Genomic DNA, 27,781 nt, shown 5'->3' with positions numbered 1-27,781 from the left:
AATTGAAGAAGGTTGTTCCATCAATCAGATCAACCGGAACACTTGTCGTTGTAAACAAAGGAGTGCTCGTTTATATACGTATGTGTATATATGCCTGTGGGCTCCATGGAAATGTTGTATTCGTTTAGCCCCAGGCTAAACCAGCCTGAGCAGAGCTTTAGTCATAAGGGTTCCATCTTTGACCCCCTCCCCATTTCTTCTTCTATCAACAAGCCCATGATGCTATGTGTTCTTCGTTTCATCATGTGACGGGAAATTTGACTGCTATTTTTAGCAAGTAAAAAGAACTCACATCAGGTCAGAGCTTCCTCAGCTTTTAAGACTTGGTTTTGTGTGTGTGTTTTTGCCTTTCTGGCTGCTTGGGTAGGTGTGTGTGTGTGTGTGAGGGAGTGAGTATATGTTAATGTGTTTGCTGGGCATTCCTTAGCCCCCACTCCCACCTCACCAGCCACCCAATACTTACCCCCCACCCCCACCCCATATGTACTCCTTGTCGGTGGTGTGTGTGTCTGGGTCTGTCCCACCATCGGAATGGGGTGGTAAGGGGGGGGGGGGGGGGCGTCTATGTGGGTTACCCTGCCTCAACTTCCTTCCCAGTCTCACTTGAAACATGATCCCCCCCACACCACCACCACCACCACATAACTGTCCCCCCTCCCCGTATCATGTAGAACACAGATACACACATACATACACGCGCACGCAGTCACTGACTCAGTTTCTTTGGCTGTTTGTTTGCATCAGCCCACATCAGGGTGTAAAAGTGCATGGGTACACACATATATATATATATATATATATATATATATACACACACAGACATACACGCTGCTATATATATATATATATATAAATATATATATATATAAATATATATATACACACGCACACAGATGCATATATACACACACACATGTAACTATTTGGACTTTGAGTATATGCCTATTCTTATGTCAGTCAAAGCACATTCACCGTTTCAGGCTACCTGATGTCATCCTCCACAGAAACTACAATTTTCACTGGATTTATGTCAGGAAACCCACAATGTTTGTTGTGTTTATTGTTGATAAAAGAAACAGAAGATGGATTTAGAATCTTTTATTCAACATGACAATCGTTTCAGCACATCCTTCAATCTGTCCCACCCACATCAGTGAAACTGAGTTCTACAAGTGCTGTGTGTCCCACCTACACTTAACAAGAAAACTTCTTACACAATGAACCAAACTACATCTCTTTCTCATGCATTATGATTACCTCTCACTCCCCAATCTTGTCGTCCTCTTGACCCAGGGCCACTGTATCCTTACTCTCTGCTTGCCCCCGACCTGTGTATTCTACCCACATGCCTTCTCTCACTCTAGTATTGCCATCTGCTAGCCCCCCCCCCCCAACCTGGATGTTCCACCAACACATAACAAGAACATTTTGCCCTCACCCTACCTCGACAAACCAATCCACGCCTCTTCTCTTTCTCGCAATTCCTCCTTCACTCCACAATCTCCTACAAATCATGCTTACTTGCTAATGGGAGCTTTGGCTCCCTAAACATCGGAGACAGAGGGGATAGTCACAACTGGATTGCCTGTGATCATACTTCTGCTTACTCAGGGTTTAGCTGGAGCAAAATGACAACATAAGCACACAATATCTGTCCCCCCCCACCCACCCATCACCCTGTCCCTCCCCACTGCTCCTGACACAAATCAGCCCACATGTGGGAACTGGTCTTCATTTAGAAATAGCAGACAAATCTCCCTCAAAATCACACCACATTGCTGTCTTCAAAAAACACGAGATCATATTGGATGGTCAAGGATGGAAACCCTTTGACCATAAGTCAAGACTGACTGCAGCTGAAACCAGGCAGAGGGAAATGAGGGCTGTTGTATGGTTGCTCTATCTGCTGAAAATAGCAGCTAAATGATCCTCACCTCACTTCTGAACTTCTTCAATAAAGAAAGAAGGACACCTGAAGTCATGCACTTCTAAATATGAGATGGTCATGGTTGAGGCATCTGTGGTCATAGACCTTCTCCACCGAGGCTGGCCTAGGGTTAAACAACGAAAAACCAACAGTGACACTTATAGAACAGGATGACTCCATCACCACCAGGCACCAGATAAACACACACACACACACACACTGACCTCCCCCACCGTGTTGTGTGTGAACAGTTTTCTGTTGCCATGGAAATGTTGACATGAATAATAACAACATGGTGGTGGTGGTAGTTTAGTCCCAGGTCAATCCAGTCACAGCAGACACTCCAGCTGTGACCATCTTGCCTTTCCCCTAAAATTTTGTTTATACAATGTAACTATTTCTAAAATGGGAGCCATTTCAGGGAGATTTGGCTGCTATTTCTCCCAGCTCTAGCTACCATGTAGATGCCTCCCACATTGGTCCATACATAAGAGAGGAGTAGGGTGTGATTTGAGGGAGATTTAGCTGCTATTTCTAATAATGTAGTTAGTAGTGGCAGATCTCCCTCATTGGTTTGTGGTGGAAAGTGGTGGTGGTGAAAGTAGGAGTTGCAGCTTAGGTGATAGTAGCAGTGGTTACGAAGTGAGTAGCGAGTAGGGCGGTGGCAGTGGTGGTGGTGGTGGTGGTAGTTCTGGTGGCAATCTTGTGATGGTATATGTTGCAGCACTTGTAGTGGTGTTGGTAGTGGTGACAGTGGTGGCTGAGGTGGTGGTGGTGGTGGTGTTGTGATATATGGGTTTTTTTTTTTTTTAGGAACTCTTCCAGGTTGTGACCCAGATTTTCGTTATATTTTCCTGGTGAATAAGAGAATGAAAAGGGCCTACCCCAACCCCACTCACTGTACCAGGGTGTATAGTCTCTCTTGCTCGTACAAGTGTGTGTATACATATCTATATATTGGTGTGTGTGTGTGTTTGGTGAGATGAAGTAATGCTACTGGTGCTGGTGCTGGGGGTGGGGTGGGAGGTCCCTGGCAGTGGTTTTTCTCTTTCTTGGGTTGCGGCTGTTTGCAGCAACGGAGACTGTGACAATTGCTAAAATTATTTTGAAGGGGGTAAATGTTGCAAGAACGGCTCAAGAGAATGGGCCCTACCTGAAGCATGGCACCTTTTAACTCAAAGAAGGACAATGTGAAAAGGGCACTGGTTGTCGGGTGGTGAGTGGGGACAAAGACACACACACCTCCCTCTCCTTTATAATTACCATTCCTTCCTCTCTCTCTTTCCATCCCCTTCCACTCCTCCCCACCAATTACACAAACCCCAACGTGAATACCATATTGCCAGAGGAAATGAATGCATGAACCATCATCCCCTGATGTCCATGGACACGACGGACTGGACTGTAATCGTCCCAGGAATAAACACTATGATCATGAAAACATGCAATTTGTAGAAACGTGCATAGCAACGTATTGAAATATTTCTAAAATCCATCCATGGATTATTATTATTATTATTGTTACTATAATAACATGCACTTTATTCAGTTTCTGTCTGACAAATCCACTCTCAAAGCTTGGATTGGCCTGATGCTATAGTGGAAGACACTCGCAAGGCAGTGAGACTGAACCCAGAACCATGTGGTTGAGAAGCAGGCTTCTTACCATCCAGCCAAGCTTGTGCCTCTCTCTATCTCTCTCTCTCTCTCTCTCTCTCTCTCTCTCTCTATATATATATATATATATATATATATATATATATATATATATATATATATATAACAGAGATGTGTGTGTAATCGCTTTTCACGAGAAATCGACTTCACCAAATGCTTCCATACTTGTAATGCATGAATAATTTGACTTCGGATAAATCTTAGGCTCTTCATTTGATTTTTTTAATTAAAAATAAATAATATTGCTTTATATTTAAGATTCACTTCTTTAAAAAGGTTCCTCAATGTCAACTTCCGGTATTGATGTAACAACGGCAAAAAGATTCACTCTCTAATTTTTGTGTTTGTGTGTATGAGAGAGAGAGAGAGAGAGAGAGAGAGTATACTACATACACACTGCTCTCTCACATGTCTCACACACATACACACGCACGCACACACCCCTTGACTCACTCACACACTGTCTCTTACAAACACACACATACATAAATGTGAAACAAGGGCTGTGTTGTCATGCATACATCCAAAGATGTATGTATATTTATGCATGTACGTATACATGACAACAAACCTCTCTCTCTCACTCACACTATGTCTCTTACAAACACACACATACATAAATGTATACAAACATATTTACAAAGACACACGTTAAATGCACGCGCGCGCTCCGGTATTGACGTAACAACGGCAAAAAGATTCACTCTATTTTCTGTGTGAGTGTGTGTGTGTTCGTGTGTATGAGAGAGAGAGTAAATACTACATACACACCGCTCTCTCACTGTCTCACACACATACACACGCCCCCCCCCCCTTGACTCACTCACACTCTGTCACTTACAAACACACACATACATAAATGTATACAAACATAATTACAAAAACCCACGTGTGTATGCGCGCGCGCGTGCGTGCGTGCGTGGGGGGTTCCACAATCGCCATTTATTTCAATTACTCTTGTAAGGATATTCACGTAAATCATTTCTTTCATTTAATCCCCATTTTAATTTTCGTAAAAGTTTCCAAGTACCAATGAGGCTTTTTGGCACATCTTCAATTTTCCCCATTCATGAGAGGCGCCCATCCATCATTCATCTGAGTGTCCATCTACAGAATGTTCTCAAATTTCTATACAGCATATTTTGCCTTTTTTTTCTTAAAGTATATAAGCAACAATTTCATTCCCGAGCAACGCCGGGTGCTTCTGCTAGTATACTATATATAAAACAGAGATGTGTGTGTAATCGCTTTTCACGTGAAATCGACTTCACCAAATGCTTCCATACTTGTAATGCATGAATAATTTGACCTCGGATAAATCTTAGGTTCTTCATTTGATTTTTTTAATTAAAAATAAATAATATTGCTTTATATTTAAGATTCACTTCTTTAAAAAGGTTCCTCAATGTCAACTACCGGTATTGACGTAACAACCGCAAAAAGCTTCACTTTCTATTTTGTGTGTTCGTGTGTATGAGACAGAGAGTAAATACTACATACACACCGCTCTCTCACTCTGTCTCACACACATCCCTTGACTCAATCACACTCTGTCTCTTACAAACACACACATACATAAATGTATACAAACATATTTACAAAGACACACGTGTGTATGCGCGCGCGTGCGTGTTTGTAAGATATATAGTGTGAGTGAGTCAAGGGCTGTGTTGTCATATGCATACATCCAAAGATGTATGTATATTTATGCATGTGCGTATACATGACAACAAACCTCTCTCTCTCACTCACACTCTGTCTCTTACAAACTCACACATACATAAATGTATACAAACATATTTACAAAGACACACATGTGTATGCTCCACAATTTATTTCAATTACTCTTCTGAGGATATTCACGTAAATCATTTTTTTCATTTAATCATCATCATCATCATCATCGTTTAACGTCCGCTTTCCATGCTAGCGTGGGTTGGACGATTTGACTGAGGACTGGTGAAACCGGATGGCAACACCAAGCTCCAATCTAATTTGGCAGAGTTTCTACAGCTGCATGCCCTTCCTAACGCCAACCACTCAGAGAGTGTAGTGGGTGCTTTTACGTGTCACCCGCACGAAGGCCAGTCAGGCGTTACTGGCAACGGCCACGCTCGAAATGGTGTATTTTATGTGCCACCCGCACAAGAGCCAGTCCATAGGCACTGGCAACGATCCCCATTTTAATTTTCGTAAAAGTTTCCAAGTACCAATGAGGCTTTTTGGCGCATCTTCAATTTTCCCCATTCATGAGAGGCGCCCAGCCATCATTCATCTGAGAGTCCATCTACAGAATGTCCTCTCAAATTTCTATACAGCATATGTTGCCTTTTTTTCTTCAAGTATATAAGCAACAATTTCATTCCCGAGCAACGCCGGGTGCCTCTGCTAGTATATTTATATATATATATATATATATATATAAATATATATATATATATATATATATATATATATATTCACACACACACACACACATGCATATGGTATGTGATGCGATATGTTAAATTCATGTATATGTATGTATGTATATATATATATATATATATATATATATATATATATACACACATACATACACAGCATATACATGAACATGTGTGTGTATTGACTAACATGTATGTGGGAGTTAATGTCATTGCATGTCACTATACATGTATGTATGTACTGTGTGTGTATGCATGAATGCAAGATATATATAGGTATGTGTATGAATGTGTGTGTGTGTGTGTGTACATGTGAATGTATGAGTAACTCAATATATGTATCTGTGTATGCTTGTATGAATGCAATGTATGTATATAAGTGTGTGAGTGTGTTTGTGTATGCGTCTATGTACGTATAAATATATTTCATTAAATAATCAATGAAAGACAAAGAAAACAACATTGACACCAAACAGGGACAACACCCCACCACCACCGCCGCCACCACCACCAACAACAACAACAACAAAAACAACAAGGACAGTAAAAGTGTGTGTACATGTTTGCACTCAAAGTGCACCATCTGTTTGCAACTGGTGGCCACCCCAAATGCCAATGATCGTATTGTTATGGAAATCTGTGGGTGTTGTGATTGTTTAGCCCTAGGCCAACCCTGATACGGCTGTTCAATGAACAAAGGCATTCCAATCACGACCAACCTGTGGATTTAAAGTAAACGTACAGGGCTACATTATATCAGGTCGTTAAGAATGAAATGATCCAATTTTGAACTGAAAGTTTATTTTACATTATCTCAACAAAAAGCAATGCAGTTAATCAAAGAATGCACCTAAATCATCAACACAATTTTGCCATTTTATCAATAACTTATTTATGCTGGTAGCAAAGAATTCTGGAAAGCAACATATAAGTATATGCATATATACACACATACATGTACATGCCTACTTATATATGTATATATATATATATATACATGCATATATTGGTACAGGGCATCAAAGAAATGTGAACAAAAAGAGAAACGAGAACATAAAAAAAACACAAACAATGAACAACGAAAGAAACAAACAGAGAAACGAAACAGGCAACATAAAGAACATTCCCTTCATCAGTTGCCCCCTGTTTTATATACTCCGCATTTCAAAGGAAGGGACCAGATGAGACTTCGTTAAAACAGTCCTTCCCGCAGAAGGTTAAAGTGGTAACAAAAACAGAACAACAAAAACAAAACAGTAAAAACAAACGGTGAGGACTGTTGAGACTTAACGAGCTGAAGTGGTGAACGCTGGAGTAACGAGCTTTGAGAAGAGACAGGTAAAAGCACATGGACTTGCATGGCTTCCAATTAACAGCCAGGGACCCTCACCAATTGGGAAGGATACTACGTAAAATGAGAGACCACTTGAGACCTGCAGCAAAACAAACTTTCGAAAGTCGACGGGGCCAACCTCCAGTCTGAATCTTGCTGAAGAGGACCATCTTTGGGAACTGGCTACTTGGTATCTGAATCACATGGCCAACCCAGTAGAATAGGCTTCCTTCCAGTTTCCATCTACAAAATTCATGTCTAAGGCATTGATTGGTCTGACAGTATAGTATAAAAGACTTAGCCAAGGTACCACACAGTGGGACTGAACCCAAAACCAACTGGCTACAAAGGGGTCTTCCTGACCACACAGCTTTGCCTTCTTGTAATAAATTTTTCAACGAATGTAAAAGAATCCCTTTTTTTTGGAAATGGTGGATTTCGAAGCACAAACGTGAAGCTAATAAATAGAAACATGGAAACTATTTGGAGAGTAAAAATCAAAGAGGCTGCCAGTGAGACTCAAACCCACATCTTTGAACATGACAGATGTTCTACCATTGGACCAAAGCATTTTAGAAACTGATTTGTTTTTTTTTGGGGTCCAAAATAGTTTTCTCAACTCAGTATTTACAAGGCCTTATTTATAGCTTCCTCTGTGTACTTCAAGACGCTTCGAGAAAAAAAAAGCCGTGTATGAGGGGAGAGGGTGTGAGGGAGTGAATATATCTATGTATATATATATATATATATATATATATATATATCATCATCATCATCATCATCATCATCATCATCATCGTTTAACGTCCGCTTTCCATGCTAGCATGGGTTGGACGATTTGACTGAGGACTGGTGAAACCGGATGGCTACACCAGGCTCCAATCTAATTTGGCAGAGTTTCTACAGCTGGATGCCCTTCCTAACGCCAACCACTCAGAGAGTGTAGTGGGTGCTTTTACGTGTCACCCGCACGAAAACGGCCACGCTCGAAATGGTGTCTTTTATGTGCCACCTGCACAAGAGCCAGTCCAGGGGCACTGGCAACGATCTCGCTCGAAAATCCTACAAGGCCAGTCAGGCGGTACTGGCAACGGTCACGCTCAGGATGGTACATCTTATGTGCCACCCGCACAAGAGCCAGTCCAGGGGCACTGGCAACGATCTCACTTGGCTTGCCGGGTCTTCTCACGCACAGCACATTTCCAAAGGTCTCGGTCAGTAGTCATCGCCTCGGTGAGGCCCAATGTTCGAAGGTCTTGCCTCACCACCTCAGCCCAGGTCTTCCTGGGCCTACCTCTTCCACGGGTTCCCTCAACTGTTAGGGAGTGGCACTTTTTCACGCAGCTATCCTCATTCATTCTCACCACATGTCCAAACCAGCGCAATCGTCTCTCTTGCACACCACTACTGACGCTTCTTATGTTCAGCTTTTCTCTCAAGATACTTACACTCTGACGGGCATGCACATTTACATTACACATCCAGCGGAGCATACTGGCTTCATTCCTTGCGAGCTTACGCATGTCCTCAGCAGTCACAGCCCATGTTTCACTGCCATGTAGCATGGCTGTTCGTACACATGCGTCATACAGTCTGCCTTTTACCCTGAGTGAGAGTCCCTTTGTCGCCAGCAGAGGTAAGAGCTCTCTAAACTTGGCCCAGGCTATTCTTATTCTAGCAGTTACACTTTCAGCGCACCCACCCCCACTACTAACTTGGTCACCCTCTAGTTTTTCTCCCGGGAATGAGATAGAAGTTGTTTCCTGTTTGTTTACAGTGTTTATTGCACCTGAACATCTGCCACATACAAAGACTAACTTTGTAGTTAATCTGCCTTTGATATTGCTGCACCTCTTATGTGTCCATAGCTTGCACCGGGTACATCTTATAGAGTTACTACCTACTCCTTTACTGCATACTGAGCAGGGCCATCTACCTGAAGGGGTTTCTGTTTTATCTACCTTCCTACTTATTAGGATTTTGGTTTTTGCTAGGTTGACTCTAAGGCCCTTCGATTCGAGTCCTTGCTTCCACACCTTAAACTTCTCCTCTAGTTCTGATAGTGACTGCGCAATTAGTGCAAGGTCATCAGCATAGAGGAGCTCCCAGGGGCAACCTGTCTGGAATTCCTCTGTGATCGCCTGGAGGACTATGATAAATAGGAGGGGGCTGAGGACGGAACCTTGGTGGACCCCTACCTCTACCCGGAATTCATTACTGTACTCATTTCCAACCCTCACCTTACTGACAGCATCTCTGTACATGGCTCGCACAGCTCTCACTAACCATTCTTCTATCCCAAGTTTCCTCATTGACCACCAGATAAGGGATCGGGGGACCCTGTCAAAGGCTTTCTCCATGTCAACGAAGGCCAGGTACAGAGGTTTATCCTTGGCTAGATATTTCTCCTGCAGCTGTCTCACTAGAAATATGGCATCAGTGGTGCTTTTACCTGGCACGAACCCAAACTGCATCTCATCTAAATTGATTCGCTCTCTAATTAGTTGGGCTATGACCCTCTCTGTAACTTTCATAACCTGATCTAACTGCTTGATGCCTCTGTAATTATTAGTATCTAAAGCGTCACCTTTACCTTTGTAGCAGTTGACTATGATGCTGCTACACCAGTCATTGGGTATGACTCCTTCGTGTATCACCTGGTTCGTAATACGGGTGACTAGGCTATAGCCAACACTGCCAGATATTTTGAGCATCTCTGCAGTGATTCCTGATGGGCCGCGGGCTTTCCCAGTCTTCATACTCTTAATTGCTTTATCTACCCTGGTACTATCAACTCGGATAGCTGGTCCCTCTATTGGGTCGACATACGGCAGGCTCTCTTCCTCCCATTCATTCTCTTTATTAACCAATCTATCGTAGTGGCATCTCCAGACCTCTTTCTTTGCATCCTCATTTAGTGCAAGCGTACCATCATCCATGCGAACACATTTCTCTCCTACAACATCACTATTCTCTCTCCTACACTGTCTTGCAACACGAAATACCTCGAGTCTTTGGTCCTCACGGCGCAGAACATTGGCAAATCTTTTCTTATCTGCTTCCCCTCTGGCTAAATAAACCTGTCGCCTAGCCTCCCTTCTGGCACATTGGTACAATTCCCTGCTACCACCGTTCTTCCAGTCCTTCCAAGCCTGTTTCTTTTGTCTAATAGCCCTGTCTACCTACTTGTTCCACCATCATGTTACTCTGGGTCGAAAGGGGACCTTACACCACCCACAGATCTGGTCTGTGGCTCTCAATAGGTTGTCCCGCAGAAATCTCCAATTGTCTTCCACGTTGTATGATGCTATATCCCCTTCTATTTCATCAAATGCTTCAAGTAACTTGTCTCTAAATCTCTGTCCATTTGCAGGGTCTTTAAGTTTCCATACCCTTCTCCCCCAGGCCGGTCTACTTCTGGGCACCCATATTGCCTTGATCTCGAAGTCGCTAACTACTAATCTGTGTTGGGGTGTACATTCTTCGCCAGGGAGGGTTTTGGCATTTATAAGCCTCCCTCTTTCTCTAGTTCTGGCGAGGATGTAGTTGATTTGGCTAGAGTGTCTGCTGGATTGGTAGGTGACTAGGTGACAGGCAGGTTTACTGAAGTTGGTATTGCAAACCATAAGATCGGTTGCCTCACAGAACTCCAGCAGTCTGGTTCCCTCCTCGTTGCAGGAACCAAAGTCATAGCCTCCATGTATGCCATGGAAGCCTCCAGCACGACGTCCGACATGACCATTGAAGTCACCAGCCACAAAGAGAAGGTCTCTGTCTCTTGTCGATGAGGTAGTTTGCAAGAGGGTGTCATAGAATTGGTCTTTCAGCCCATCCGAGGTGTGACAATGTGGTAAGAAGCTTGCTTCCCAACTACATGAGTGGATTTGGTAGATGGAAACTGAAAGAAGCCTGTCATGTGCTTGTATATATATATATGTGTTTACGTCTTCGTAACTTAGCAGTTTGGCAAAAGCAACTGATAGAATATATACCACGCTTAACACAAACATAAATACTGGGGCTAGTTCATTCGACTAAAAGTTCTTCAAGGCGGTGCTCCAGCATGGCAACAGTCTAATGACTGTCTCAAGTAAAAGGTGAGAAAAGTGACAGAGGGTATTGCTAGAGACAACAGTCAAAACAACTTAAAAACCTCAAAAGCTCAGTGCTTTTGTGGCTTTCGAGTTGTTTTAACTGTTGTCTCTAGCAACAGCTGATGCTGGTCACTAGCCTCACTCACTTTGGTGACTTCTATTGAATTTGGTTGTAGGTTCAAATTGCTAATAAAGCCACCCGTTTCATTTGTTCTGTGATGATATACCTCTCAGTATACGTCCTCACGGTCCTTCTTGTGACATTGAAGTTGGCCTATTTGCTATTCTGGTGAGGGTCTTTGCTATTCAGGACTTCTTCAACACCACCAGTCACCAGCCCCGACCCCCCCCCCATTCCGTGACCATCCCCTCCATGAGGAGTACCATCTTAAGGTCAGTCTTCACCACATAGTCTCCTAAGCCTTTCTTTGTCTCCGTCTTCAACTGTTTCCAATTGCTTTGGCCATTAGACGTCACCCCTTCTACAACTGCCCCCCTCCCCTCCGTGTTCTTCACGTCTCCATAGCAACACAATCCTCTCTCTCTTGGCTCACACCATTGGACCCCTTCTATGTCCAGTGTATTTCCTTTCAGCTCCTGGTTTTCTGTGTATGCAGATTCAAGAACAATGCACATATACATACATGCATACACATATATATATATATATATATATATACACACACACATACATACAGATATACATACGTGTGTGCATACATATATGTGTATATATATATATTTAAATATACACATGCATACATAAACTCATATATGTATGTGTATATATATGTGTGTATGCATATATATGTATATAGGTGTGTGTGTGTGTATATATACATGTATGTATATAAATGTATGTATGTATGTGTTTGTGTGTATACATATTGTGTATATGTATATATATATGTACACACATATATATACATATACACAATAATTCATAGATACATACACGCACACATATATATATATACCCATATAGATGCACATAATATATATATATATGTATGCACATATATATATATACGTATACACACACACACATATATACGTATATATATACACAGATATATGTACACATAATACACTTTTTATCGCTGTTGCTATTAATGTTTGTTGTTATTGTTGTTGTTTTTTGTTGGCCATCAAAGCAAGCACTAAACTGGCCAATCAGCTACACCCATCTCTCTCTCTCTCTCTCTCTCTCTCTCTCTCTCCATCTCTTTGAAAACACTATCCCAACCACTCAGTTTTTTTTCATTATACACTTACATACATACATACATACATATATGCACACACACACACACAACCACATAGTTCTGGGTTCAGTTCCACCATGTGCTACCTTGGGCAAGTGTTTTTTACTACAGGCTTGTGAGTGGATTTGATAGATGGAAAATGGAAGAAGCCTCCGTGTGTGTATGTGTGTGTACATATAAGGCAGCAAGCTGACAGAATTGTTGGTCCTGAGACCAAATTGCTAAGTGCAGTTTGTCCATCTTTACATTCTGAGCTCAAATGGGAGGTGAATATGTTGATTGTGTGAGGAGGGGTCGACTGTCTTGTGCTTTCTCTCCGCCCTAAGCAGGATCAGCAATGCCAACAGTAAGGAACATGTTCTATTCAGACCTTAGGGGGTCCGAATTGTCCTCTTCGGAGGAGGGGCTCGTACGAGCAGTTGATAGAATGGACAAGTGTTTAAGGAAGAAGAAAGATTTGCTGAAGTGACAGAAGTCACAAAAAAGGAGGTGGACCTGACAAACATGGAGAAATATGAGGAGATGGCACGTAGGATCGGTGGTGATGCTAAGTTGTCCCTACTCCAGAAAGTATTGGAAAATATGGGTAAGAAAACAGTAAATATATAAGGTGTACTCAGTGGAAGAAAGGAAAATTGAAAATGTTGAGGCAGAGGAAGCAGATTTGGAACAATTGTGGTTCAAGAAGGCAGGAAAGGCAAAAGAATATGCTGTAACCACAGTAACCTACATATCTTGGAAGAAGGACTTCCAGGATTAGGGTGGAGAGAATCCCACCAGAAACAGATGTGGCTTGGGTTGTGGCGGCTGTTCTTCTCGGAAGTAAAGAAGAAATAGCCGTCCTGCAGGCCACGAAAACAGAAAATTCTGTATGGAAAGAGCAAAAAAGGCCTCTGCAGAAGCAGAGAAGTCAGGAAGAAGTTAGAAAGGGGCCGGAGAAGGTGCAACAGGAAGAAAAGAGAAACAAAGAACAGTGGATGGTAGCTGAAGGAAGAGGAAGAAAGGACAGATTGAATTAGAACCCCAAGCCATACACCCCGTCCCACTCCCCACCCCGTCCCACCCCACCTTCTCAGTCACCCCCCTCCACCCATTCCCCTCCGATACAAAGCAAGAGAAAAAAACAAATACAAAAAAACACAAAGCTCAAATTGTTTCGCGCGTGTTTGAAAGGCGTAGACCAAGAAGGGATCCAGAAGAGAACAAAATGGAGGACTGCAAGATTTGTGCATGTCAATGGATGGACAAACACTCAGGTGTCCGAAAGCCAAAAAAAAAACGACGAAATATTGAGATTCAGGAGGGGTTATAAGTGTTGGAAGGTGAAATGTGATTTATAGACGATATCAGACAATATAAAGTACGACGAACTGACCCAGAGATACTCCACAGCCATTACAAGCCTTCAATTCCATTACAACTTTCTCTCTCTCTCTCTCTCTCTCTCGAGCTATAGAAAGACAAATACACACGTTATATACCTACAGGCATCTATATAAACATACATGTAATAATAAACAGACACGTTTCCGAAGAAACCTTTCACTAAAAAACACATTTTCGAAGGTGAGGGGCGTGACTGCATCCGCACCCTTTTTCTTTAAACATGTTTTATAAATGACATTTGGCAGAAATACGTTTGAAAACAATAATAAACGAATGCTGAAATTATAAAAATTAGTAGTAACGAAGTCTGAACAAAAGCAAAAGCATGTTAGTGTTTTGTTTTGTCTTTATTGAAACAAGCGAAAGCCAATTAAAAGGAAATCTCTTTGCCTTACCTTGTTCGAAAATGTCTGCAATTCAGCAGAAGACATCAGCTGTGAAATGGTTTTGGCTTCTTTTGCGATTTCTGGCGCAGAATTTTTCAGCGAATAACTTGTATTTTTCGATTTTCTGGAGATAGAATTACAGAATAAAGGTGAATTTTGTGGTTTATGCTTTGTCGGGTGTTGAACGAGAGAAATGTTTGAAATTTACCCCTTTTTTTTCCCACACATTCCAATTCACCGCCGTTAATTGGTGCACACACCTGCTATTGCGCACGCGCACGCGAGTCGTGACTAGTCGATCCTACAATAACAATCTATTGCCAATGCATGTATGCACAAAACATGCAGGACGGTTTGTTTTGGTTTTTTTTTAACAAAGTAAATAAAACACATTGTAAACAAAACGCAAACACCCTCATACATGTTTTGTGCGTGACGCGCGCTGGAGAGTCGTAGGATCCACTAGTCACGTCTCGCATGCGCGGATGCGCGCCCTGGATCCAATCTTCTTGAATCGTACCTTGATATAATGTTTTCATTTCAAAATAAAACCAACAAAAATAATCTCCCATAATCTTTACCTCCGCTGATTTTTACATACCCCGATGACCGATCTAAGAAATTTGGGGAACGATTTACCGTCTGGTGAATGGAACCGAGTATATGCAGATTCCAATAGCTTGTCAAATTGTCAGTCATAAATTTTCTGCAAGAACGTTTTGTCTGATAACATTCTCCAACATCTCTGCACTCCTATCGGGTAGACGTTGAAGAAATCCTTTTTCTGGTTGTGGTGTCATAACATCCAACAACCCAAGTTTTGCGACACATTCGTCGTCCATTGTTCTTTTTGAAGAACAAACTTTCATGGAACACCACTCTATGGTCCGGACCAGCAATTGGAGTTTTGTCCGGCACCAGTTTTTTGCCAAACAAACATCTCTACAGAACTGGTGCCACTGAACGGCAGTTCTTATATCAATGCAATTTATTCTTGCAGATATCGTGACAGTTAATTCGAAAATGAAATATAAAATTAAACACTAAATAAAAAAAAAAATTCCATATAATGGCAGCTTGGAGTTTTCTCCAAAGGTTCCTTTCCTGATGGAAAGAGGGGGTTTTTTGGGTTTTTTTTTTACTTTTAGCTCACTTTCTTTTGACAAAATCCCGTCAATAGAACGACTAGGATTTTGAAAATTCATTGAACAGGGATGCTACATGGCAGTGAAACATGGGCTGTGACTGCTGAGGACATGCGTAAGCTCGCAAGGAATGAAGCCAGTATTCTCCGCTGGATGTGTAATGTCAGTGTGCATACCCGTCAGGGTGTAAGTATCTTGAGAGAAAAGCTGAACATAAGAAGCATTAGTTGTGGTGTGCAAGAGAGACGATTGCGCTGGTATGAACATGTGGTGAGAATGGATGAGGATAGCTGCGTGAAAAGTGCCACACCCTAACAGTTGAGGGAACCCGTGGAAGAGGTAGGCCCAGGAAGACCTGGGCTGAGGTGGTGAGGCAAGACCTTCGAACATTGGGCCTCAGCGAGGCGATGACTACTGACCGAGACCTTTGGAAATGTGCTGTGCGTGAGAAGACCCGGCAAGCCAAGTGAGATCGCTGCCAGTGCCCCTGGACTGGCTCTTGTGCGGGTGGCACATGGGATGCACCATTTTGAGCGTGGCCGTTGCCAGTACCGCCTGACTGGCCTTCGTAGGATTTTCGAGCGAGATCGTTGCCAGTGCCCCTGGACTGGCTCTTGTACGGGTGGCACATAAAAGACACTATTTTGAGCGTGGCCGTTGCCAGTACCGCCTGACTGGCCCTCGTGCAGGTGACACGTAAAAGCACCCACTACACTCTCTAAGTGGTTGGCGTTAGGAAGGGCATCCAGCTGTAGAAACTCTGCCAAATTAGATTGGAGCTTGGTGTTGCCATCCGGTTTCACCAGTCCTCAGTCAAATCGTCCAACCCATGCCAGCATGGAAAGCGGACATTAAACGATGATGATGATGATGATGATTGAATGTGTGCAAGCAGACGGTTTTTTCATTGGCAATATGTTTTGTTTTCAGATAATCTATAATGTTCTCTGGTGCAAGGTACAATAAAAGTTGCAATCTGGTTGCACACAAGTAAAATAAATTCGGAAAAATAGCAACAACTGCTTCTTTTTAAAGGGTACAAATATTGGGAAGAAGATGATGATGAGTGTTGATGATGGGATGTTCACACACACACACACACACACACACACACACACACACACGTAGATAAACCGAGACGAAGTCCCATTTTGGAAGTATGTTTAAAGTTTTTAGAAGACGTATGACGGAGAATTATTCAATATCGTGTTTGCTTCTATAAGAATCGCTTACTTTAAAGCGAAAAAACAAGACCGACGTATACAACAGATGTGTAGAACCTGCTGTTTCGCTTGTTTTAGCCGTTCATAAGTGATCTATAAGTAAACATTTCATACAACGACCATGACGATGTCACCTTTTCTATCCGAGTATCGACCTTCAAAGGCATCCATCATCACCTTCATTCACTCTATCTCTCGGCCTTTCTCTCTCATACGTGCGCGCACCGACACAAAAGCCTAATTTTGCTCTAACATCATGGTTCTATGCAACTGTTGCAATATCACTCTTTATGAAGGAGTTTTTCCGTTTCCATTACATTTTTCCTGGAACACGGTATCCTGCCGTTTACCCACATTTGTCTTCCTCAAATCACACCCTACTCTCTTATCTATGTATATATGTATGTATGAGCTAATGGAGACCTCTACATAGTAGCCAGACCTGGTAGAAATAGCACCCAAATCTCCCTCAAATCGCACCTTACTGTTTTATGTATGTACACATGTATCTACTAGCTGGGGCGTACACTGTAATTCCTGGGGAAGCAGGGCTTATCCCTTGGTTCCGTTCTCATAATTGTTTCGCTAATCCAGTAAGAACAATACAAAGTATGTAGCCCTTAAAACGGTTTCTGTGCATTTACAGAGAATACTGAAGTGTCTTACACAGGATCTTGTTGTTAGGAATTCCTAATAAGTTATGAATACACAAATTGTGAAGTCAGTCATGTAATACCATGAAATTAGTTACCCGATAGTAAGAGTTCACATAAAGTAGCGCCGAAAAGGGCTGTAATACGTTCCCAGAGTATATAGAACATAGGGGAAAATACTAATAAGGTATGTATACTAAAATCATGAAGCATGTTACGTAATAACAGGCTAATCAGATATGAGATGATAACAAGTCAAAGTAAATAATTGTGAAAAAGGCTTTTGTGTGTTCCCAGAGAATATTACCCTCAGCAGCGCTAATGTTGGTATATTCGTGAATAAGTCACTAACCGAAATAAGGGGATCTCTTGTTTAGGAAAATACTATTTACTCGTTTAAGCGATACCCTACTGATTTTACCCTTTTTATACCTGTTACCTCGTTTTTCTCTTAATATTTTTCTCGTTTTGTTTTTCTTTTTTCTCTCCTCTTCCTCTCCTACCCTTAACCCCAACAGCTGTAGGATGCAGCCCCACCCACAACAAGGTTACATTACAAGAGTGGATGGACCCTATCGACTGTGACATGGAGGTGCAGACGGTATGTAGCCAGCTGATAGCCCGACAGACACAACTCCAGTGAGTATCTTTACTTTGTAAAGAGGGAGGGGGTGATCAGAGAAAGACAGGGCAGAGCCCGAGGCCCTTTCCATTGTCACCAAGACAGGTGGCAGTGGAAGAGAAACAGCAAGGTATCAACTGACCCTAATAACCCTTGCCCAAATATTTGCAATGCCATCTACAACATAGGCCTTTGTTGTGTATGAACATGGTTACAGCATCAGCGGTGGCTCTCCCGGAACAGCTGTCAACACAAAACTATTATAGAACGTTTTATATTTTATTCTTTTTCTTGTTTCAGTCATTTGACTCCACCCAAGCTGGAGCACTGCCTTGGAGAATTTTTAGTTGAATCAAATTGACCTCAACACTTGTTTTTTGTTCTTGTAAACCTGGTATTTATTCTATATATATATATATATATATATATATATATATATATATATATATATATAAATATATATTTCGTTTTTGGATATATATATATATTATATGTGTGTGTGTGTATACACATATATTTAATTCACAATATATAACTCCAAATTAAACGTATTCCAAACGAACAGGACCAACAAAGACAATTAAGGGAGAAACTAACACTTGGAAAACATGAAGACAGAAATAGAACTGCTTGAGCTTAGAGCGCTGAGCAATGAAGAAAAATTGAAGAACATAGATGAGGAAATCTACAACGAATTAAAGAAACATTGAGATGGTCAACGCTTGGAAAGTGTCTTTAAACTGTGGCAAACAACTTGTGAAGCTGAAGAAACAAACTCGCTACAAGGCTGGCAAAGACAAAGCAATTTGTTTATTAACTACGAAACACAGTTCATCGTAGAATAGGCATCGGATAAGCCCTTGCTGAAGGAAAATAAACCAAAAACATACACAGAAATGAACCCAGGCTTATCGAACACAAACCAGAGACGGACAAGGGGAGGCAACTCCACCGACATTACATTCCCAAATAACTTAAACAACAATCAGAAAATCTGGACGGAATCTTCATGGCATTCAAGTAATCCTGTGGAGCTCCTAGAAAAGCTCCTTAAGGTATCGTTCTACAAAACACATAGAATATATAGGAGAAGAGAAAACAACAAGGAGTGTATATTTATTTCTCATTCTATAGAATAATATAAATTATTTACATGCTTTTAAGTTAGAAAATAATTTGTCAAGATATTGGAATTTTGTTATTAAATAAAATTTCATCAAACTGTTTCTCTGTCATTTATGACTTTGTGTGTGTGTGTGTGTGTGTGTGTGTGTGTGTGTGTGTGTGTGTGTAGAAAGGTTTATGTTCTTTCTTTTTTTTTTTTGTTTTTGGCACGTAATTCATTGTTTTTTATTTTCTATATTAATTTTCTGCTTTTCTCTCTCTCTCTCTCTCTCCATTTTCCAAACATATCATTCAAGACACTGAGGAAAAACCACAAGTGGGGAAGCAAGCTTCAAACAGGCAAGGGGCAGGTCCAGCCCCTCGCAAGTTTAATAAAAATACGGCCAAACAGCTTCTTGAGATCTCGGAACAACTACGACTGATGCAGCAGGCGATAGATGAGCCATCGAAGGACTCTAAATAGTTATTGTGGGAATGGGGTGACAGTGATGGTGGAGCAGTAGGGGGAGGGGTTCGGAGGAGAGAGAATTTGCCACTCTCACTCTTTTCATTGCTCACCACAAACTTCACAATCAAACCTCTTGTGCCTATACTTGTGTGTGTCCATATATATGTATATATATACATATATACATATATATATATATATATATATATATATATATATATATATATATATATATATATATATATATATATGGCGTTAGGAAGGGCATCCAGCTGTAGAAACTCTGCCAAATTAGATTGGAGCCTGGTGTTGCCATCTGGTTTCACCAGTCCTCAGTCAAATCGTCCAACCCATGCTAGCATGGAAAGCGGACGTTAAACGATGATGATGATAATGATATATATATATATACACACATACATCTACACACACATTCATACACATATATATATAAATACTTATATATATATATATATATATATATATAAGTTTTAACAAAGAGAATGGGTTGAGCAACACATCTTTTGGCATAATGCTACAATTGTCTCATTTTTTTACCAGAAAATCATTGCTGAAATATTACTATATATAATATATGAAATAATAGATTGAATCAGTATTAATCCAGTAATATTGACAAATGGCAAGTCTTCTCTGTCCATTCTCTTTGTTAATATTTATATTTATATAAACCTTATTGGCACTTTATGGATTACAGATGCATGTTGAGCGATACGATCAATATTCCCTGTAAAATGTTATCTGATAGCCAATACCTGTAGACAGGCTTTATAAAGCAAACTACAAAGTCAATACCCCAATTGAATTTATATATTTTCATGTGTGTGTGTGTGTGTATATATATATATATATATATATATATATATATATATATACATATATATATATATATATATATATATATACATATATATATACATATATATATATACATATATATATATACATATATATATATACATATATATATATACATATATATATATATATATATATCATCATCATCATCATCATCGTTTAACGTCCGCTTTCCATGCTAGCATGGGTTGGACGATTTGACTGAGGACTGGTGAAACCGGATGGCAACACCAGGCTCCAGTCTGATTTGGCAGAGTTTCTACAGCTGGATGCCCATCCTAACGCCAACCACTCAGAGAGTGTAGTGGGTGCTTTTACGTGTCACCCGCACGAAAACGGCCACGCTCGAAATGGTGTCTTTTATGTGCCACCCGCACGAAAACGGCCACGCTCGAAATGGTGTCTTTTATGTGCCACCCGCACAAGCCAGTCCAGGGGCACTGGCAACGATCTCGCTCGAAAATCCTACAGGAGCCAGTCAGGCGGTACTGGCAACGGCCACGCTCAAAATGGTGCATCTCATGTGCCACCCGCACAAGAACCAGTCCAGGGGCACTGGCAACGATCTTACTTGGCTTGCCGGGTCTTCTCACGCACAGCCCATTTCCAAAGGTCTCGGTCCGTAATACATATATATATATATATACATGTGTGTGTGAGTGTATATATATATATAGATAGATATAGATATATATGATGATATATATATATATCTATATATATATATATATATATATATATATACATACACACACACACACGTACCTGTATGTGCACATATACATTCGCATGTATATTTGAACGAAATCAGAAACTATTAGGTTTTGGTACAGTGGCTATTATTGTTATTATTATTAACGTTGTTGTTGTTGTTGTCAGAAATATTGTTAGAACTGGTGTAATGAAAATTCCATTGTTTTCCGTGTTTCTGCCCCCAGGATTCCTTTCTCATCAGGGCAACTGCTTCCTGTGTCATTGCCCCTCCTCTTCTCCATCTCTTCCACCTTCTCTCTCCCTCTCTCTCCTCTCACCACAATGTTTTCAAACATTTCTTCCCCACCAACACACACACACAATCAATTGTATTTATATACACACATGCACATGGCTGAGTGGTAAGACGTTTGCTTCCCAACCACATAGTTCCAGGTTCAGTCCCAATACATGGCACTTTGGTCAAATGTCTTCTACTGTAGCCTTAGACCAACCAGATCTTTGTAAGCGGATTTGGTAGGCAAAAACTGAAAGACGCCCATCATGTATGTATATATACATATATATATGTATATATGTATATATATTTCGTTTTTGGATTTGGTTTGCAAGATTTCTTTATGTGATTTCGTGTGTTGAAGCATATTCTTTTGTGTCTGGGGAGAGTCATTTTCTTATTGTGCCTTCAAATTTAACACACTCACCACTAAAATTTCCACTTATTTCTCAAGAGAGTCAAGACTATTAAAAAGGTCGCAAGACACAACGAAAATTTTAGGAAAATAAAAATAAGAAATAAGTGGAAATTTAACCGGTGAGTGTGTTAAATTTTAAGGCACAATAAGAAAATGACTCTCACCAGACACAACAGAATATTGTTGTTTGTTGTTTATAGTTTCAGCTTAGAGCTGCGGCCATGCTGATGCACCGCTGTGTTGCTACACTGTTATTACAGGGAGCCTCCTACAATATGTGGCACTTGGTGAAGAATGGAGTTTGCTTTAGCAACCCTCATTTGCACCTCTTGCCGTGAAGTATGTTCATCTGGGACTCTCGATAGGAAGAGGTCCAGCTTTGATTTAAAAACCCCTACATCTACTTTGTGCAGATTCCTCAGGCTCTTTGGAAGAATATTAAAAAGCTGTGGGCCCCTGAATCCCAAGCTGTTGCAGCAACTGGTCCTGAAGCGCGATGGCATTGCTGGGATCTTTGGCACTATGCAGTGTCGTCCCGTTCTGGCATTGGTGTAGCTTTCAATGTCAAAATTTGGCACAATTCCTTCCAGGATCTTCCGGATGTATATTACTGCATACCTCTCCCGCCTTCTCTCCAGGAAGTAGAGTCTTAGCTGTTTCAGCCTTTCCCAGTAGCCAAACAGTTGCAAAGAGACAATCTTCTTTGTGAATCTTCTCTGGATTGCTTCAAGGTCTGCTGTTAATTTCACACTACTGGGTAACCACAGCTGTGAGCAGTAATCCAGGCGGCTGAGGATGAATGTCCTCCAGAGGATCATCATGGTTTCCTTATCTCTGGTTCTGAATGTTCTCAGGATCCATCCAGCCAATCGTCTGCACTTTGTTACCATCCTGGTAATGTGCACGTGGAAAGAGGTATCATCACTCATGTCGATACCCAGGTCTCTCACTGATTTAGGCTCTGGGATTGAAATTCCCTGGGAACCAGTGTACTCTGTAAGTTTCATATTCAGTTTTGGGCGTTGGTAGCGCAGGGCTTGGAATTTTTCAGCATTAAACAGCATATTATTATCCTCAGCCCATCTGTAAACTGAGTCCAACTCCTGCTGCAGATGTGCAACATCGCTGGAGTTCTGTATTTTCTGCGAGACTTTCGTATCGTCTGCGTAGCTTGCAAGAGTGGCTATCTGGGCACTTGAAGGCATATCTGAGAGAGCGACTATAAAAAGCAATGGTCCTAAGACAGAGCCCTGTTTATATATATATATATATATATATATATATATATATATACATATATATATATATATATATATATATATATACACACACACTCACATATATATGTTTGAGTGTGTGTGTGTGTGTGTGTGTGTGTGTGTGTGCATGCATACTTGTGATTGTGATTCTCCTCCAAAAATGCTTGGCAACCAGAGTTGGTTTGTTTGTGTCCCCATAAGTTAGCAGCTCAAAAAATGCAAGCTCTTGGAGTCAACTCGTTGGACTAAACCCTTCGAGGTGGTGCTCCAGCATGGCCGCAGCCAAATGGGTAAGAGAAAGAGAAAGGGAAAGAGAAGCGTGTAATAAATGTTTGCTTTCCTGTCAAGTTAGAGTAAGAACAATTCAACAAGAAAATGAAGAATGACTCAATATCGTATGTAGAGTAGGCTGACAGGGACTTCGAAGTCCTGGCCCGTTAGATAGTCTGATGGAGGGCATAAGGCTGATACTTCAAAGTCCAGGTCACCCTTCTTGTTGTAAAAGTATAATATATAAAGATATAGATATATATATATATATATATATATATATATATAGGCGCAGGAGTGGCTGTGTGGTAAGTAGCTTACCTACCAACTGCATGGTTCCGTGTTCAGTCCCACTGCATGGCACCTTGGGCAAGTCTCTTCTACTATAGCCTCGGGCTGACCAAAGTCTTGTGAGTGGATTTGGTAGACGGAAACTGAAAGAAGCCTGTCGTATACATGTATATATATATATATATGTATGTGTGTCTGTGTTTGTTCCCCCACCATCGCTTGACAACCGATGGTGGTGTGTTTACGTCCCCGTCACTTAGCGGTTCGGCAAAAGAGACTGATAGAATAAGTACTAGGCTTACAAAGAATAAGTCCTGGGGTCGATTTTCTCGACTAAAGGCGGTGCTCCAGCATGGCCACAGTCAAATGACTGAAACAAGTAAAAGAGTAAAAGAGTATATATATATATATATATATATATATATATATATAGAGAGAGAGAGAGAGAGAGAGAGAGAGAGAGAGAGAAAGATGTATATATATGTTTGATATTATCTGGTTAATTTTAGTCATTTGGAATAAAGCTTGTTCCTTCCATCGTTTGCTTAGTGTTATTTTGACCATCACTATGATCTGAGTTCAAATTCCACCAAGGTTGACTTTACAATTCATCCTTTCAGGGTCGATAAATTAAGTACCAGTTATGCACTGGGGTCAATGTAATCGACTTAATCCTTTCCCTGCAAATTTCAGACCTTGGGTCTATAGTAAAAAGGATTATTATTATCATTATCATTGTTATTGTTATTATGAAGTCAGAAAACTGAGTGAATCCTCAGCACGCTGAGCAAAATGCTTAGTGGCATTTCATCTGTTTTTACATTCTGAGTTCAAATTCTACCGAGGTCAACTTTACTTTTCTTCATTTTGGAGTCAATAAAATGAGTACCAGTACAGAGGTTGATGTAATCAACTTACCGCCAACAATTTGAAACCATTATTATTATTATTATTATTATTATTATTATTATTATTACTATCACTATCATTATCATTATTATCATTATTATTCTTATTATTATTCAAATATTATTTTCACTTGTTTTATTTTTGCTTTTGATTTTTGGGGTTTTTTTGTTTTGTTTTTTTTGTAAGATATGTTTTCTGTAAAGTTTGTAAAAATTGAAACTATTGGAGTGAATAAACATTAAAGTATTCTAACAGAAATGGTTGTTCCTTTTGAAACCAAATGGTCATGGGTTCAATGCCTGTGTCCAGCATCCTCTCTCTTCACAGTTTCAGGTTGCTCAATGGAGACAACAGCAGGAGGGGGAAACTGTGCAGAACCCATCACATACACACACACACACACAGAGGAGAAATTATGAGAAACACCAATTTTATCTTTCCCCATTGTGGTCGTTGGGAGCTCAGCACTGGATGTTCCTGGTGCATTTGGAAGCACAACAGACCTTCAGACAACACTTCATTGGATTATGTTCGAGAAAAGGCAGCAAGCTACCAAAATTGTTCCCATGCCGGACACAATGCTGAGAAGCATTGTCTCTGTCTTTATGTTCTTAGTTTAAGTTTTGCAGGGGTCAACTTTGCCTTTCATTCTATAAGGGCTGATAAATTAAGTATCAGTTGAAGTCTGGGGGTCGACATAATCCATTTAGCACTCCCCTGAAATTGCTGGTTTTCTGCTAAAATTTGGAATCAGTCTGTTACAGAGAACTATGCGCATCCTTCTCTGTAAATTAATTCTCTCCTTCAATTACTGTTGGTTCTGTACTATGTGGTGACTTTGCTGGTACAGTGCCAAATATATGTATCAGGTTGGTGCAAAAGTAATGTCCGATTTCTAGAAAAAATGCTTCAAAGCGAATTTATCAACCTCTTCCTATAGTTTTAAGATATCACTGTGTCTAATTTGTACTATTTTCTTTCAGATTATCTAACTTCTGGCCATAATTCTCAGAAACTTTTACCACCATGTTTGTCCCATCTAAAGATCACATCAGAAATGTTTTACTCTACGAGTTTCATAAAAGTGTTAATACATGTGCGACTGCAAGATCTACTCAGAGCACTTATGGGGATGATGTAGTGAATGAAAGAAGTCACAGGAGGTGGTTTTCCCGCTTCCGAAATGGGAAAGTTGAATAATGGGTATTGTTTAGAATCTGTGGGCTTATAGAAGATGTCTGTTTCGATGTGGTTATTGACTATTTTAATTAGGATGTCAAGAAAAGGGAGTTGTTTACTGCTGTGTTCCATGGTGAATTGCATGTTGCTATAAATATTGTTAAGCATTATTTTGAAATCGAGCAGTTTTTCCATGCTCTCTTTCCAAAGTATAAAGCAATCGTCCAAATACCACTTCCAGTTCTCCTTTAAACAGCAAGGAAAAGAGGTGCCATATTTTTGTAGTGATGACTGGTATATTTTAAGCTCTAGGTAACCCATTACAAGGTTCGCAATCACTGGAGCAGCTCGGGCTCCCATTGCAATTCCACATTTTTGTCGATAGTAAACTGTATCGAACATGAAATAGTTGTTCAGAAAAACAACCAGAAGGCAGAAATTTATGAACACTGGTTAAATTCTGCCTCATAAACTCCAAATTAAATGTATTCCAAACGAACAGGACCAACAAAGACAATTAAAGGAGAAACTAACACTTGGAAAACATGAAGACAGAAATAGAACTGCTTAAGCTTAGAGCGCTGAGCAATGAAGAAAAATTGAAGAACATAGATGAGGAAATCTACAACGAATTAAAGAAACATTGAGATGGTCAACGCTTGGAAAGTGTCTTTAAACTGTGGCAAACAACTTGTGAAGCTGAAGAAACAAACTCGCTACAAGGCTGGCAAAGACAAAGCAATTTGTTTATTAACTACGAAACACAGTTCATCGTAGAATAGGCATCGGATAAGCCCTTGCTGAAGGAAAATAAACCAAAAACATACACAGAAATGAACCCAGGCTTATCGAACACAAACCAGAGACGGTCAAGGGGAGGCAACTCCACCGACATTACATTCCCAAATAACTTAAACAACAATCAGAAAATCTGGACGGAATCTTCATGGCATTCAAGTAATCCTGTGGAGCTCCTAGAAAAGCTCCTTAATGTATCGTTCTACAAAACACATAGAATATATAGGAGAAGAGAAAACAACAAGGAGTGTATATTTATTTCTCATTCTATAGAATAATATAAATTATTTACATGCTTTTAAGTTAGAAAATAATTTGTCAAGATATTGGAATTTTATTATTGTTAAATAAAATTTCATCAAACTGTTTCTCTGTCATTTATGACTTTGTGTGTGTGTGTATGTGTGTGTGTGTGTGTGTGTGTGTGTGTGTGTGTGTGTGTGCATATATATGTATATATATATATATATATATATATATGTATATATATGTATACACACACACACATACATCTACACACACATTCATACACACATATATATATAAATACTTATATATATATATATATATATATATATATATATATATATATATATATATATATATATATATATATATATATATATATTTATATATATATATATATATTTATATATATATATCATCATCATCATCGTTTAACGTCCGCTTTCCATGCTAGCATGGGTTGGACGATTTGACTGAGGACTGGTGAAACCGGATGGCAACACCAGGCTCCAGTCTGATTTGGCAGAGTTTCTACAGCTGGATGCCCTTCCTAACGCCAACCACTCAGAGAGTGTAGTGGGTGCTTTTACGTGTCACCCGCACGAAAACGGCCACGCTCGAAATGGTGTCTTTTATGTGCCACCCGCACAAGCCAGTCCAGGGGCACTGGCAACGATCTCGCTCGAAAATCCTACAGGAGCCAGTCAGGCGGTACTGGCAACGGCCACGCTCAAAATGGTGCATCTCATGTGCCACCCGCACAAGAACCAGTCCAGGGGCACTGGCAACGATCTTACTTGGCTTGCCGGGTCTTCTCACGCACAGCCCATT

General features: G+C 40.5%; 2 long non-coding RNA genes across 2 annotated transcripts in view; one reads left to right on the top strand and one right to left on the bottom strand.

Moving 5' to 3' along the window:
- LOC149137337 (uncharacterized) overlaps positions 1-19,944 on the top strand; it is a 25,727-nt gene extending 5,783 nt beyond the window's left edge. The window contains exons 2-3 of the long non-coding RNA XR_016240879.1: positions 18,034-18,154; positions 19,559-19,944. This is a non-coding gene — a long non-coding RNA (uncharacterized LOC149137337). The remainder of the gene's footprint in view (positions 1-18,033; positions 18,155-19,558) is intronic.
- LOC149137336 (uncharacterized) overlaps positions 14,489-27,781 on the bottom strand; it is a 30,281-nt gene continuing 16,988 nt past the window's right edge. Inside the window, exon 3 of the long non-coding RNA XR_016240877.1 lies at positions 14,489-14,618. This is a non-coding gene — a long non-coding RNA (uncharacterized LOC149137336). The remainder of the gene's footprint in view (positions 14,619-27,781) is intronic.

The sequence above is a fragment of the Octopus bimaculoides genome, chromosome 2 (assembly GCF_046866305.1).
Source record: "Octopus bimaculoides isolate indiv1 chromosome 2, ASM4686630v1, whole genome shotgun sequence".
Lineage (NCBI taxonomy): Eukaryota > Metazoa > Mollusca > Cephalopoda > Octopoda > Octopodidae > Octopus > Octopus bimaculoides.
This window is presented reverse-complemented; position numbering and strand designations above follow the sequence as displayed.